The following is a 9,246-nucleotide window of genomic DNA, read 5'->3' on the forward strand; positions in this document are numbered from 1 at the left end:
TACTTCTTCTTCTGAAGTTTCATTATTAGTACATAGGAAAGCAGTGTAGTTTTGCACATTGATTTTGTATCCTGCAACTTTACTGTCTTTATAATTTTTTGGTGGAGTTTTTAGGGTTTTCTATGTATAGAATCATATCATTTGCAAAAAGTGATATGATTTTACTTTTACTTTTCATTCCCAATTTGAATGCCTTTTATTTCTTTTTCTTGCCTGATTGCTCTGGCTGAGACTTCCAGAACTATGTTGAATGAGCGTGGTGAGAGTCGGCATCCTTGTCTTATTCCCGATTTTAGAGGAAAAGCTTTTAGTTTTTCACCATTGAGTATGATGTTGGCTGAGAGCTTGTGTATATGTATATATGCATATTTGGCCTTTATTTTATTGAGGTTCTTTCCTTCTATACCCATTTTATTTTTTTATTAAAAAAGAATCCCAGGGTCCTTATATTCCTTTTTTCTTAAATTTTTATTGATTTCAGAGAGGAAGAAAGAGGGAGAGAGAGAGAGAGAAACATCAATGATGAGAGAAACTTGGGATTGAGCCCACAACCCGGGCATATTCCATGACTGGGAATCGAGCTGTGACTTCCTAGTTCATAGGTTGATGCTCAACCACTGAGCTACACCAGCTGGGCTTATAACCATTTTATTGAGTGTTTTAATCATAAATGGATGTTGTATTTTATCAAATGCTTTTTCTGCATATATTGATATGGTCATATGATTTTTATCCTTTGTTCTATTAATGTGGTGCTTACATTGATCTATTTGCATATGTTGGACCATCCTTTTGCCCGTGGAATAAGCCCCACTTGACTGTGATTTATTATTATTTTTTTCTGTATTGTTTTATTCAATTTGCTAGTATTTTGTTTTGGATTCTTGTATCTGTATTCATCAGAGATATTGGCTTGTAGTTTTCTTTCTGTGTGTTTTATACAGCCAGTTTTGGCACCAGGGTTATATTGGCCTCATAAAATGTGTTTAGACAGTATTGCCTCTTCTTCAATTTTTTAGAAAAGTTTGAGGAGGTTGGGTATCAAATTTTCTTTGAATGCTTGGTAGAACTTACTAGTGCAGCCATCTGGTCCTAAACTTTTATTTTTGGGGAGGTTTGTGATGGTTGCTTAAATTTCCTCACTGCTGATCAATCTATTTAGATTTTCCAGTTCTTCATGACCCAGTCTAGAAAGGTTATATATTTCTAGGGACTTATTTATTTACTAGTATTCTAGGTTATTGAATTTGGTGGCATATAGTCTTTCATAGTATTCTAGCATGATTCTTTGTATATCTGTGATGTCCATGGTAACTTCTCTTTAATTTCTGATTTTGCTTATATGAATCTTTTCTCTTTTTTTCTTAGTGAGTCTAGTCAGGCGTTTGTCAATTTTATTAAAAATTTTTTAAGAACCAGCTCTTTGTTGGATTAATTTTTTGTATAGTCTTTCTGTTTTTTATTTCATTCAGTTATGCTCTTTTATTATTTCCTTTCTTCTGTTGACTTTGTGTTGCTTTAGTTCTTTTTCTTACTCTTTAAGAGGTAATGTTAGGTTGTTTACTGGGATTTCTCTTGGGAAGAGCAGTCTAGACAGAGGAAACGCTTCTGCCTCCTGTTTTCTTCAGGTGGTAAAATGAGGGAGCTGTAATGCAAGGGCTGTAATATTCCTCCAAGCCCTTATACTCACCCTCTTGAGTGGATTGTGAGAATTTGAACTTGGGCCCTGATTAATAACATTCTTAGTCAATAGAATATGAAAAAAAGTACTTTTACAAAGTAAAGCATAAGCCAGTTACCTGAACAAAACTACCAGGGTTGTTACTTCTACCAGGTATGCTTGGCCCTTCGCCTAATAAGGAAGCCTCATTTCTAAGCCTCAGGAAGAATCACATTATAGGAAGGACATTGAAAGTTAACCTACTCTTTCTTTTAAGCAAGAACAGACTCAAAGAAAATCAGGTATTAAGAAGTCGATTTTTCACTTAGATTTTTTAAAATAGTAAGTAATACCTAGTGTTTATAGAAAATTTGAAAATGCAGGAAATTGTAAAGGAGGGAATAATCACCTTTTTACTTTTTCCACTCAGAGGTAATTTGTAGCATTGATGTATGTATCCTTCCACTCTTTTTTTTAAAAAACTATATAAATAATATTTAAGCGTTATATTTCCATTTATAACATTTGCATACTTATTAAATATATAATTAACATGTTCCATAATGTTCTCTACAAGTCACTTTTAATTACTTTATTCTAGTCCAAGGGTTCAGCAAAGAGTAAGTATTTCAGACTGTGCAGACCACTTGGTCTTTATCACAATTACACAGCTCGGCTGTGGGAGTGGGAAAGGAGCCGTAGACAATGTATGTAAATGGGCATAGCTATATTTAAATAAAACTTTATTTATGAAAAGAACACAGACAACAATTAGACTTAGCATGCAGGCCATTATTTGCTGACTTCTGGGTTTTAAAAAACCTTGTCCATTGTTTAGGAATATTTCAAAATTTATCTAACCAATATCCTGTTGTTGACACATAGGCCAATTTCTTCCTTTCTTTTTTTCTTTCTTTCTGTCTTCCTTTCGCCTTTTCTTTTCTATTATGAGCAATGCTGTGATATATATGTTTTGATTATTCCAGCAGAATAAACTAAAACATAGAATTTTGGTATTAAGCTATTACTACATAAGACAACGTACACAGACATACTCACCCACTCACACAAAGAGGCATGCACCTGCTTTTCTACCTCAGAGATGCCTCTATTTACAAGTATGATATAGCTCTGGCTGGTGTTGCTCAGAGGTTAGAGTGTTGGCCCACATACCAAAGGGTTGTGGGTACGATTCCCAGTCAAGGGCACGTACCTGGGTTGCAGATTCGTTTCCTGGCCCTGGTTGGGACACATGACCGATTCAACCAATCAATGTGTCTCTCTCACATCCATGTTTCTCTCTCTCTCTCTCTCTCTCTCTCTCTCACCCTCTCCCCTTCTACTCTCTCTAGAAATCAATGGGAAAATATCCTCAGGTGAGGACTAACAACAAAAAAGTATGATATCTATCCTCTCAGATTTCTTAATGCTGACATAGCTTCCCCCCTCACCCACCCGGCCCTCGTTCCCTCCGATGGCATCATGCTTTTAGTTCACCAACCTGCTCTTTCTACTTACCGGTGTTTTTTGAGAATCTCATCTTGTGACTGAGTATTGACCTGCCTCCCTCATCCTGATTAAACATTTGTCCGGTTTTTCATTAAATGGAACCATTTAATAAATATTTACTGAGTGTCATGCGTTGTTCTTGGCACTGAGAATATTATGTGAACATAACAACTCTCCTTAAAATGCGTAACAAAGTACTTGTACTTCAAGGAGCTTATTCTCTAGTGAGAGAAGACAGATATCAGATGGACAAATGTTACTGTACCAGTTAGTGATAAGTACTAGGGAGGAAATAAGGCACCTAAAGGGGGTGGCAGAGATTGCTGTGTGTGTGTGTGTGTGTGTGTGCTGTCTTATATAAGGTATTCAGGGAAGGAAGACTTGTGTTGAATTGATGGGTGATCACCTGATGGGAAGCTTGCAGATACCGGGGGTCAGAGGGTGGGCGGGGGGAGACCAGTTTAGACAGAGGAAACAGCAAGTGCAGAAGCCCTGAGGCTGAGTCATGCTGAGTTCTCCAGGAACAAGTCTCGAGTGAAGAAGGCGAGGCGAGGGGCGGAAAGAGATGAAATCAATGAGGGCACTGGGGAGAACATGGCTTTTCCTCTGAGGAAGATGGCGAACCATAGAAGGGTTTCTGAGAAGGAATACCAACATCTGCCTTAGTTTTAATAGAATCGTTGCTGCTTTGGAAAGGGGCAGAGGTGAAACCAAGATCACTAGGAAATCCATGTAAGTATGTCACAATTTATTAGCAAAATCCTCTGTTAATAATATCTAGGTTACCACCAGTTTCTTTTTATTACAAATAGTGCTGGAATAAGTATAGGTAGAGCTGCTACATCTCTCAGGATTGGTAGTATGGCCTAATGTAGTAGGTGTCCTGTAGGGTCCAGTGCAAGCATGTCAAACTTGTGGCCTGTGGGCTGCATGTGGCCCACAACGAATATTTTTGCGGCCCAGCCAATATAATGGTACATAAGAAACATTTTAATAAAAATGTCATAATTTAATTTTTATAATGTCCTGTTTTACATAATTATTAATAATGAACTACAATGTTCGCTAATGACTGATTACCATAATCGTGTTGCATTCATTTCCCTTACAAGCCTTACACACTGGTGCACCATTTCTCTCCACTGATACTAGCAGTGAATATTTCAGCAGCCGATTGCCACATCATTAGTCTTGGACTGACTTGTTCGGTGTGCACAACAGGAAATATTTTGCTTTCGGAGAACAAGCAAAGTAGGTTTATTTGCATTACACTTATCAATTTGTGCAGTTATTCAGTGTCTGGTAAGTTAATGTTCAAGAAAAAAATATTGGTTTTTGTTGAAATGTTCTATTTATGTTAACGATGACTCATTTATTTCAGCCCTTTGTATTCAGCAAGTCTCTATTGCAATAAACCTCCGTTTCTATGAAAATTGAAGCTTTTGTTTTTTTGTGGCCCACATAAACGTAAACCTTGTTTATTTGGCCTGTGTTAGCCTTGGAGTTTGACATGCTTGCTAGTGGCACAGCCTCCTTGGATGCTAGAGGTGCACCCCCCACCCCCATGTGAGCTGTACACCTCCTATGTAGTTAAGTCTTGATTGCTATTGGCACATCAATGGGAGGGATTTACCCAGGCCGATCAGCTGTAAGGACTGGCTGTGACCTTCAACCACCTTGGAGGGTCCGTTGTGCAGGGACCCACTGCATAGAGCAAGAATCACTTCAGTAGGGTCCTGTAGAGAGCGTCTGGGAAGGCACATTGAGCATTTCTGTAATTATTGACAGCTGAGTCCAGTGGTGTTGGCAGAGCCACGTCCTGGAAATGCATCATGCCAGAGGCAGCTACGTTGTCAGCCTGACCCTTAGCTCAGGTGCCAGGGGGTAGGTTTCATTATCTAAGTTCAGCCGGCGACGCAATTATCTGGGCGTAGCCAGGAGTGACTATTACAAAGAAGCCACAAGAATTATAGCTTGATCTTTAACCATGATTTCACATAATTTGTTTTAAACTTTAGTAAAACTTCCTGGAATTATACTGTATAAAATAAATGCGCTGCACCGGCTCTGGGTCACTGTCTCTCCATCAGAGGGCCAGCTGTCCCACCTGGTCCCAGATTTCTCTACTGTCTCTGTGTCTGTCTCTTTCATTTTCTTAATCCCCCGTTGTCCCTACTCAGGACTCCTGTCGGTTCTCTAGCTGCGCTGGACACAGTAAAGAGAGAAATACTTTATAGGGTTCTGGTACCCACTGAATGTGCCCTTGAGTATGTCACTTGAGGAGTTGCTTTGATGTGGTCTAAAGCTGTCTACTGGATGCACTGGTCTGGGGCCTCCCAGGAGATGCCGGCCAAGGTCGTCAGCACTGCTTGTGTTCTGCTCCAGGGCCACCAGGCATAAACTACAAAGTGATTTGCAGATGGCTGCTTCTTGTGTTGGGCTTGTAGGTGCCCAGGTGAGACCAAGCTGTGAACCAAGACTGGCTGTGGCTAGTGTCAGGCCTGGGGCCACTTAGGGGCCAACTAGTGGACAATTTCCTTTCCATTGAATCTTCATAAATTCTGCTAATAACCCAAATACACAAGGCATTTTAAAATATTCATTCAGTAAATATTTGCTGAATAACCTTTATGTGATAAGAACTTTATTAGACACTGAAATGAACACTAAGACAATCCTCTTTAAAGGAATCTTAATTTGGTATGGAAACAGGATATATTTTTTAAATCTTAAAGTAGGGATTGTAGCTCACCTTTTGGCAATTGTATGTATCTTTTAGGGAGGAATTCAGAGAAGGTAAAGCTTTCAGGAGATACGACTTCATCTTAACTCTCAGGACAGGCAAGATCATTTCAGGGATAGAACCATGGTACTAAAGTTTTTGTTAACTGACCTTGGCCAACACTTATTGAATGTGTGTCTTGTAACACCTTTCATTTAGTCCACCTACCAACTCCATGCAACACTGACTGTCATTATTTCTGTCTTCCAGATAAAGAAGCCGAGGCACAGAGAGGTTAGGCAGCTTTCTAAGGTCTTCTTTAAAAAGTAGGACTGGAAGAACTGAGATGCAAACCCAGAGAGCACAGGGCCGCCGTGCTCTCTCTTGGGGAGACAGGTGATATTCTGAAAGCACATCACAGGGCAGGACTGATGACTGCAGAGCAGAGGACAGGGACAGAGCAGCCTGAGCCGGGCAGAGGGTGCGATTGGTTGACAGCAGTGGGAAAGTGCCAGGCATAGTCAGGGCCCTGATTAGGAGGAACCGTGAAACCCGCAGAGCTTGAGACTGTGCTATGAGCAGTGCACTTTGCTTTAAAAAGATGTGCTTTTTAAAATTAAAAAGCCCAGTGTTTGTGTGCCCCCAAAATCCATATGTGAAACCCTAACCCCTAATAGGATGGTATTAGGAGATGTGACCTTTGGGATGTAATTACGTTTAGATGAGGTCAGGAGGATAGAGGCCCATGATGAGATTTGTGTCCTTTATAAGAGCAAGAGACTAGAGATCTCTCCCCCAGGTGTGAGGAAGTCTGGAAGGGAGCTTGCCCATGCTGGCACCCTGGTCTCAGGCTCCCTTGCCACCAGGACTGAGAGACATGTATGTTCATAGTTTAAGAACGTGCTGTTTCCCAAAGACTTCAGGGCATGTCTTTTTCCCAGTGTCAGATATAAACATTGTCTTCAAACCATGAACTAGGAAACTGACCGGATAAAAAATACATTCACAAGTGCCATCTCTAAGCAAAGCTCTCATTCCTGGAGACGTTGGGTGTGTACTCGGGGAGTTCAGTCGCCCCTGGGCCCAATACCCCTCTGCCATCGTCTGCCATGGCCTCAGGCAGCGATGTGATGAATGAAGGGAGCAACAGTTTTGCCCCACTCATCACACATCAATGACAAGGCATGAGAAAATAAAGAGGAAGAGCACATATTTATGGGTGATAGGACTGGAGTTCACGTGGAAACAGGAATTCTGCTACATGTGGGCCACGGGATCTCAGAGGGCTCAGTGCCAGCACCCCTTCGCCTTGCTCTCAACACAAAACCTGGTGGCCAAGACTTCCAGAGGAGGTACGTCTTCTTCGTATGCATTCCTTGCTTGGGGGTGACTCTCCTGTCACACTGCGCAGCGAGCAAACAACGGGCCTGGGTGTCCTCGGGATCAGCATCTGTGTGCCCCTGGCCTGGCACTCACCGCTCCGTTGGAGTTCCCTCGCTTGTGAGTGGGGCTTAGGGGACTCGCCTGGCAGGGCTGCTGTGCCTGGCCGGTGAGGGGAATCCTATGAGCCTCGCGTATGGCGGCTTCTTTTCCTTTTCCTCAAATAAATACACAGTTTAAGGAACTTAGGAAGAAAAGGAGATTAGTGCTTGGATCTAGCAACTGAAGTGAAGTGTGCCCTGAGACTTGGCCAGAAGCAAGCACACATATGGGTTTGGCCAGATTTTGAGCACAGAAAACTCTCCAGTTCATGCCAGGATCAAACAATCCTACGGCTGCACTTTGGTCCTTTGGGGAGCTCGGAATCGATCAGGACAACACCGACTCCAATTCCACACCATCCCTCAGAGCTGTGCTGTCCTTTGAAAGCAGGCCATCTCTCTCTCCTTTTTCCATTCCCTTGGGAATAAGTCCTGAGAGTCATCTTCTCTAATACAGAGGGAACATGCAAATTGACTGTCACGCCGTAACGGTCAAGATGGCTGCGCCCACAGCAGAGGCCGAGTTCCCGTAATGAGCCTTAACAAGCAATCAGCAGGGACCTGAGGCTGCGCCCCCTGCCTGTTGGGGCTTGACAGGGGACCTCAGGCCATGCTCCTCACCCCGGCACCAGGCTGGGGGACCTCAGGCCGCACATCTCGCCCCGGGCTGGGGGACCTGAGGCTGCACTCCCCGCCTGGTGGGGCTTGATGGGTGACCTCAGGCCGCGCCCCCTGGCTGGGCCAGGGGACCTCAAGGTGTACTTCCCACCTCGGGCCAGGTGACCTGAGGCTGCACCCCCCACCTGGCGGGGCTTGACGGGGTTGGGGCTGGCTGGGTCTAGATCTAGCCCAATGGGGGTGCAGCCCAGCCAGGTCTGGGTCTGGGGTGATTTCGAGACACACGTGGGTGGGCGGGGACTTGACTCTGATTCCTGTGGCACACCCAGACTCTGACAGGAGGAAGATTTTCATATATATTTACTAATTTTCTTTCATCTCTGACACTTCTATTATAGAGAAAGGGCAAATAGCAACATTAAAATATTTCCTCCAATTAATTCCCTTTTAATGTGCACAGATTTCATGCACCGGGTCACTAGTTTAGAGATAAAGCCTACACACTTTTATGCTCCCCATTTAACCTGTGCCAGGCTAAGTGCACAACAGTGTCTATGCTATGAGTGATACTTGCAATTCGAACAAACTTGGGAGTCCAACACTGGGGGTCCTTTTGCCTTCAATGCTGTTTTGCACCAGAAACATTGAATTTCCTCCCCTCTGAAATGTAAACTCTATTTAAATGTAAACTGCAACTGTAAGAAAAATCAGTAGCATTTGACAAAGAACTTGTTCCAAGGACCAGTCTCCCTCTTAAACAAACTAACTGGTTGAAAAGGGAATCAAGTCCCCTAACAAATGAACAGCAGCAGCACCTTTAACAAACTGGGGTGGCAACCCCAGTAATTACGCCAGGGAGGCCGCCAAACAGAGAAAACAGAACTCAGGCTCCAAGCTGTGACACTAGGAACTCTTTCATCTCACGGAATGGGGTCACCACTTCTTTGCCTGCCTTGCAGGGTTTTGTGAAGATTAAAGAATGCAGGTGGAGCATAAAAACTATAAAATGCCGTGCCTCATCACACGGGCCACGCACAGAGTAATGTGCATCATGTCGACACAGTGCATACGCTGTGCTGTTCTAACTTGTATCAGTGAATCATCTAGTGTCATGCTTCTGATATTCTCGTGTATTTTACTAGAAGAAAATGAAATGTTAGATGTCAAGGTTTGTGCAGCAGCACATCAGCTCCTGGTATAACGTACGCTGGGTAAGGACACTCTTTGGGCCATAGCCAGCAAAATTGGCGGGCACA

Source organism: Myotis davidii, unplaced genomic scaffold, assembly GCF_000327345.1.
Source record: "Myotis davidii unplaced genomic scaffold, ASM32734v1 scaffold967, whole genome shotgun sequence".
Taxonomy (NCBI): domain Eukaryota; kingdom Metazoa; phylum Chordata; class Mammalia; order Chiroptera; family Vespertilionidae; genus Myotis; species Myotis davidii.